We start from the raw sequence: 8,374 nt of genomic DNA on the forward strand, positions 1-8,374 counted from the left end.
TTTGTTAAAACTTGTCTATATGTGTTCCGGTTATAATTTTCCAATAGGGCGTAAAACAAATATAGAAAACTCGAAGTTAAAAGGTGATAAGTCTATTTTTTCAATCTTACAGGAACTGAGTATGAAATGAATAATTATAGTTTACAATTTAATTCGTGTACATCGTTTATTAAAAATATAAATATCATATATGTATGTGCATATTCAACTATTTCTTTATTAATCATCATGACACTAGCATAATAAAATCAGTCTTGAAAATAAATATGTACAAAATGTGCATCAGGGATAAATATTAACAACCTTTTTCATGCGAAATGTTTTTTGTAAAATTTTTATTTGCAGTTGCGAGTAAAATATGGCAGTAAAATTCAAAATTATGTTGTTTGCTACATATGTATGTGTATTTACTTATTTTTAATAATTTTATTTTCAATAGTTCCATCTACTATATAACAACAGAAACCACATAGATAAAAGTTTCAAAGCCTGCACAAAATTCACAAAAATCAATCACACTTAAAAAAAATCACCAAGATTTCGAACTTTTTATTCAGAATCTTTATAAGATTTTCGGGTATGCAGTTTTGTAGCCCATTCAACTTTAGTCTAATAAAGTGCAAATTTTAAGTCGCTAAAAGTTAGCGAATCGCACAATCGTTACTGCAAACAACAAATTGTTAGCTTACAACTCGACAAGTCGCATTGTTAAAAGTTAGTGAATCGCACTACAGGCACCGCGCTGAATGCATAAAAATCGTTATTGCAACAACAGATTTCTAAAATAACTGCTAGATAAAATACCGTCTATCAAGTCAACAGATAAAAACATATTTTTTTCGCTCCCCTGTCAAATTCAATTTTGCAAAGGCATCGACGATGTGATTTATCACAAAAACTACACTAATTTGCTGCGAGAGAAATTGATGCTCTATTAAGGCACACACATGTGTATGAGCAGTGAGTTCAGGTTCAATTGCTTAGGGCTCGTGTGTGAGCAGAGCATGTTCGTGCAAATACGAACCCTGGTTTCTTACAATAATTTCCATATAGAAAACCAATTTTTTTACTATTACGAGCAATGACGAGCCAAATGTTATGTAAAGAAATATGTTTTAAAACACGCGAGTAATTTAATCAGAACAATTGATGTTAGTTGATACGTAGAACCATGATACGTACAGTTTCATAAGTAAAAACACTATCAGATAATTGCGAAAAAATGCCTACAACTGAGATCACCTGTTTTTTGGCATGTGCTCTTATCTTTTACAATTTCTTTCATTTCTGTTACAATTTCTTTTATTTCTATTACCATTTATTCAAAACACTAACACATTGAACCAAAAACACCAATACCACCACCCAAAAAACACACCTACAGCCTGCCAGAAAATCGGTAAGAAGATGAGTTACTTTACTTATGGAACTGTACGATCATGATTCAATAATAAAAGGTTTGCTCAAAAAACAGTTTTCTCGCTCCCTCTTGACAAAATCGGCTCCCTTAGCAAGGCACTGTGTCTGGGTTCGTGTGTGTGTGCAAAGGTTTTTGTAAGGGAGCTAAGGGAGTGTCAAAACTCTGATGTCACTAATGAGCAAACCTTTAATTATTGAATCATGCTGTACGATGACCATGATACAAAAATTTGAAAGTAAAACCGCTGACAGGCAGGCTGAATATTTTTGAAGTTTGCTAACATAACAAAAATGTTTTAAAATTTTCAATCTCACAAATCCATTCTCACTTTCAGTCTCAAATAAAAGAAAATTTTAATATTTTCGTCTATTTGTTTTTTCTTTTACTTTTATTTGGCATTTGAGTTGCTCTCATTATTTCAATTTTATAAAACAGACAAACTTCAAAAAATAAATGATGGGCGATGAATTGAGCGAGCGGTTTTACCTTTAAATATTTGTACCATGCGTAGAACTATGGAATTTAAAAAAATATTATGGATTATTTCATGAAAAATGCTTTCCTTTGAGATTTTAGACACTAACAGCCGCAATCAGAAAGATCCATTAAATTTCTTCTAATCAGCATCTAACTAATTATTATTAGATTCCTTAATGAACGATTCATCTTAGAGGAAAAAACAAATGGTTCATTATCCAGTGAAATCTTTAAATATGTTTATTTATTTTTATTTTCGAAAACCCTGAAAGCTAGCACATTTCTTACGTCATTTTCGGTTAGCAAATATTAAATCAAAATCAGCGCTGTCATTGCTTAACGGTTTATTCGCAGATGTATATATTTGGATTATAGTCCGCTGTAACATTGAAACAATTTAAGCCAGAGGTCATTCATAGCTCCGCAGAGCTTGCTAAACGTGTAGAGTGATATGAATTAATTTTATTGTGGTGCTGGTGCTGGAACACAATCATATTAATCCATTTAGTTCTACAAAAAACTAGTTGCTAATGTACTGAAAGTTTTCCCTAATTTTACTCAATTCAAAGCCCCTCAAGAGAATAGATTACATATTCGCCTCCAATCGGTTAACCCCGTGGTAATAAGGTGTTAATAACAGCAGCACTACCTCGCAACTAGCTCTATAAATATCACTTTGTTAGTTGGTGATCGCAAGCCTATCAAAAAAATGTTTGTTTGTTAGTATAAATGCATGATACAAAAAAGAAGGTAGTTTCAATAAACAACTTTTTGATTAAAAAGGAGATTTTTGTCAATTGCTTAATTGTAAAAAAAAATCGAAGCGGCGTTACCCAATTTCAGATTTTTGGTGGAGGGAATTTTATATCCTTAATTTGGGAGTATAAATAAAATAGTTGTATTAGCATTTACCTTTTAAAAATGATTAATATCTTATCTAAAAACGTTAAAAGTTTACATTAAGTTCTATAAATACTTGCCAAAATCCTAATTTTTACATTAATATAATTGTAGTGAACAGTGAAGTAACTTAAAAACGGAATTTACTTTGGAACCCATAGGGCTCATGACATTCAGAAAAGTTAGTATTATCCAATTTTAGTATATTTCTACGATATCGTTGTTTATTTGGGTAAAAATAAATATATTTTACTGTTCAATATTGGAGGGGGTGTGAAACAAAATTGATGTTTTATTGTTAGTATGAAAACTTGAAACACAATTATCAAATTATTGAGTATTAGACCTCTTCTCTTTCAAAAACAAAAGGGGAAATTTTCGGTTATTTGTGCAATGGTTTTGGGTTGGGAGCGAAGACGGAGGGGGGACCATTGGAAAATGGGGTAAAATTAGCATTTTGTCAGAGAAAAAGTAAACTCGGGTTACGTCAACCACCGGATTTCTGCGCAAAATACCTTTCCACGTTGTAGGCTTTCGGCAGCGCTTAGAAAAAATAACCCTCATCAGTCCAACTCCGGTTACGCTGCCCACAGTATTTTTTACAAAAAGGTCCATATTACAAACCGATTTTTTTCGTAAACTTGTATCTGAAAATTTGAAATCTTTATTTTAAACTAACGTTTAATTGTTTGACCACACGTGTGTATTAAAATTGTTTGCTCTGAGTTCAGGGTTTGGACACAATAACCCAAAATTTTGAACAGATAACCGAGCCGTACCCAACAAATACCGTTTGCTTGTTCAAATTTCGATTCTAAGAAAAAATGTTGGTAAATAAACAAAAAATTAATAACAAAATTTGGAGGATTTTAGAACGAAAATATCACAGTCTACTTAATTTTCAGGTTGTTAATATGGTGACGAAAAAGTGACAATGGAACTACCTTCCTTTTTGTGTCATGGTATAAATGTATATTTGTGAACAAAAAACAAACTACTACCCAGTAACCCCAGGAGCGGTTTAAATAAATAAAGAAAAAAAATAACCCAACATTTTTCCCTGAAAGTGATTGGTACAAGCTTTGTGGTAACCAGCGGATTTGAATGAAAGCAAGAGATGTATAAGTTACATTTGAGGCGATCATCATAACCACTCTTAAAAGATATACTTTGAGGATGCGTGCCTTCCTTTCCAGCGCCTTAGCCGGCATGTAGCGTCTGCCCGTTTTCCCTGATACGGCTCATTTTTATGTAAATAGTACAATATACCGACACATGAAATACGATTTCATATTCCTTACTTTTTTGCTTCTACAAACAGCACATTTCCGCAAAATTTTTTCTTTTTTTTTCTTTTAAAATTAAAATTTAATTTTGTAAAATATTGACGGTTACTGCACCGCTCCTGATTTTTTATTGTTTTCAAACGTCATTCTGGGTACATTGGCTGGTTGGTTTTCTCGTTCTATCATTATATATATGCATATATTACATATATGCCCGGCAAGTATTCCAACTAGAGTTGGGCACGTGAGTAGTTTTCGCTCAAGTTTGCGCACGCTCACGAAGCCTCCTTTTTTAACGCACGCTTTTACGCGTAATTTTTTTTTTCAAATTGAAACTTTATGTTTATAAATTGCATTGCATATAAATAAGCTTTTTTCACATAAGTATTGGTTTTCTGATTTTTTTCATTAATTCCACATTGGTTAAAATACACATATGAATTTGAAAATTACGTAATTGTCGGGAAAATCAAACTCACGCACGTTCACGCCAGTAATTTCATTTACGCACGATCACGGAAGTCAGGTGATTTTCTTTCGAACTCGCTCACGTGCACACATGAACATGACGCGACGTGTCTCGTAAAAAATCACGTGTTTTGCCCATCACTAATTCCAACCACAAATGCAAAAAAATTGATGTTGAACTAAATTTGATAAAAACCATTGCCAAATAAATAAATTAAAACGTAACGTAATTTTTTTTTTACTTAACTATAATGTTCATTAAATTCCGTTCATGAATCATTAACTGACTCAGAGTGGGAGTTTCTTCAAATCTTTACTGCGGGATGCCCTAAGTCATCATTAAACCGACTATATGTGCGGCTGTTAGAGTCTTTTACATAATTTGCCATTGTTGTGGAATTTTTATCCTAATCCATTTTTCTATTACTTTTATATAAGTACATGCAGTGGTGAACAATAAAAAAGGGGACACGACATTTTTCACATTTTTCTAATTTTTCTTTTGTTTATTTAATATTTCTTATTTTTGTTATAAAAGCATAGCTCATTTCAACTTTTGAATGACATTTTTTAGATTTTTTTTGAGTATGCAGTTTTATAGCCCATTAAATTTTTATTAGAATAAGGTGAAGCTTGAAGTTCCTAAAAAATCGCGTTGATTTTTGATAATTTTTATTTTGAATATATTACGCACTTTTTTCCATACAAAAAAATGCCGAACGTACTTTGTATGGAAGAAAATGCGTTAAAAAAATTTCTAAAATCAACGCGGTTTTTTAGCAACTTAAAACTTACACTTTGTTCTACTAAAATTCAATTGACTATAAAACTACATACTCAAAAATTCTAAAAAATCTGATTAAAATGTTGACAATTTAGATCAAATTTTGCAGAATTTTCATAATTTTGGCACAAGGTTTGAAATATGAGTTTATATGGTTTTTGATAGATCATGAGCTATACTTTTATAAAAAAATAATAAATATTAAATAAACAAAAGAAAAATTTGTTAAAATGTCGTGTCCCTAATTATTTTTCCACCACCGTATATCATTTATCACTGCATATTATACTTAAGTAGCTAGTTATTGGAATTCAAAAGTATTTAAAACGCCCGTCAATTATTTAATTAAATCAGCTCATTTTGTGCATAGACGTATTAAATATATGAAATTCGTATATAATAAATAAGTATTAAGGTTTTGATCTTTTGTTTGAAGATAATAAAAGAGCAAGACAACGTATGTGTATACATACATGTGTACATGTGTACATATTTTGGCAACGCTCTGGCCAAGAAATACTGCCTATAAAAGGTGGCTACTGAAAAAAGTAAGATCATAATTTTTTTTAAAGCCATAAGTATTTACAGTTGTTAAAGTTATATAAGAATATCCGTTGTATTTAAGTTCACTGTCACATTTAAAGCGCATTCTTTGTATCGCAGACAATATTATTGAGCGTACAATATGAAATAATAATTTTATTTAAATTTCGAATAATAAGCCAATTTTAAAATATACTTTGTTCTACAAAAAGTAATGTTGTTATTTTATGTTAAAGCATTACCCTTAATATATTAACATTCATACATATATACATACATATACATACACTTTTTTCTCCTCAAATACTAACTACTAGTGGAAAAACTAAACTATATTTAACACAAAATAAAGTTTAACAAAAACTCAAAAATAATGTAAAACAATGAGCTAAAAAACGAATTAAGAATAAGTAGTATGTGAAGATTTTTATTATAAAAAATTGCCAAAGAGTTTTTAAAAAAGTTTCTTAGGTAATTGTATATTCGTAATTAAAAATTAAAAATTAAAGTTTTCACTAAGAATTTAAGTTTCATGATTACAATTATCGAACAAATTACTAATAAGCATGCATACATTATATTAAGAGTAAATATTATACAAACAATAATGCTATGTGTATTAAAAACATTCTTATCATTATGTAATAAAATGTGGTATGGTTTTTAAATAAAATTATATAAAAACAGTTTTGTATTGACTTAAATTTTGGGGAGCTAGGTAAGTATTTAGCCTAGCTAAGAAAAAAAATTGTTTTCAAATATTCTTTAGCAGCATTTATACACTTTTGCATATGTATGTTTGTTCAAACCACCCAACGGGACTGAAAGTTAGCTGCTCCCCAAAGGAGCAAGTACGGAGCAGTACAAAAGCAAAGTAAGAAATAAATTTTTAAATTTCTAACAATGCTCAGAAAGAAATATCATTTTGAGTAGTAACATAAAATATTTTCTTTTGAAAAAAAGTTAATTTAACTAAAACATGTATGTATGTATGTATACCGCATAGAAAAGAAAAAAAACATGTTAATAAGTACACTTAATAAAACCATCAAATGGTTTACAAAAACACTTTTTAAATGTTTTAGTTGAAGCGCTCACCAAGGGCTTCTTTGGGAGAAGCAAGGGAGCGCTTCTTTCTAATGACACACAATGTTAAAATACAATGAAGTATGAAATTAGGAAGGGAGCGCTTACTGCTGAATATGGAGCGCTCCAATAGAACTAATGGAGCGCTTCTGGCCCCGTTGGGCAGTTAGTAAAGCACTTTCTCAAACTGTAAAACGTTCTGAATGCTTTATTTCACTTTTAAATGGGAAATAATTTACACCGACTCCGAACGGCGATTGTATTTTTATGAGAAGCTGCTTTTCATGGTAGAAATACACTCGGATCTTAGCCATTGCCCGCCGAGGGGCGACCGCTGTTAATATAAAACCTTTTTTACAAGCTTTTATTTAACTTGGTCATTCCGCGGAAATTTCCAATCGATTTTAAACTAACTTCCCGACAAGGTAGAGACTTGAAATTTTCAGCATAGTGCCAATCACGATGACAGTGCAATATAAAATATAAATAAATTCCCTAGATGGTCCAGGGGTCTTGATACAAAGGCGGTCAAAACATAGTAAAATTTATGGCTAACAGAGCGTAATTTGCCAATGAACGTAAAAACGCTACAAATTTGCTAAAGCTTCCGGCGGAAGTAAATAATAAGTATAGTTTCAGGCGCTAGTAAGAGAAATACCGGAAATTAGCTTCAACAGTGTTTAAAATTGCCAAACTGTTAAATTTTAGGCACTTCTGTTAAGAATTACATTATTTGGTTTCCTCACACAGGGAGTTAGTGAAATACAGAGATACAATAAAAGCCACGCATAATTCACATGCATGCATCGTTAAAGCGTACATACATAGGTAATTCTACTATCCCTACGGTGATCATCCGTTCTGTTTTTTGGAGGACCGTACTGTTATTTAAAGGTCTGTCCTGTGTAGTTTTTCAAAACAGTAAACCCCCAAAATGTACTGATTTTTTCCAAGTGTGCTTTCTTTGTCCCGCATTTTCTTCGATATTTTAAAATTAATCAACATAAGTGACCGACAGTCCTCTTACAAAAATATATTACTTTGCCGATTTTGATGAAAATTAGCCGAAAAGCTCCTAGATACATACTAGAGACCTGCACAAATAAGTAAAACATAGGGGCGGCAATTTTTTTTTGTTGACGGCGCATTTTCTTCCATGTAAAAATTTTGTCAAGCATACTTTGTATGGAAGAAAATAAAAAAAGGGTGCGCTATTCAAATGACGGGGAATGTATACAGGGTGTCCCAGAAGTAACGTGCCAAACTTTAGGGGATGGTAGGTGGGGGGTGAGCTCACCGATAAACAAAAAATTTTCAGGTAAAAGTGTCACCGTTTTTGAAATATTTACATTTTTTCGAATAAAAAAAAAATCGTGCCTTTTCATGTGTTTTCTTTAACTGCAACTACAA

The sequence above is a fragment of the Rhagoletis pomonella genome, unplaced genomic scaffold, assembly GCF_013731165.1.
Source record: "Rhagoletis pomonella isolate Grant_MI unplaced genomic scaffold, Rhpom_1.0 Rhpom_scaffold_00007, whole genome shotgun sequence".
Classification (NCBI taxonomy): domain Eukaryota; kingdom Metazoa; phylum Arthropoda; class Insecta; order Diptera; family Tephritidae; genus Rhagoletis; species Rhagoletis pomonella.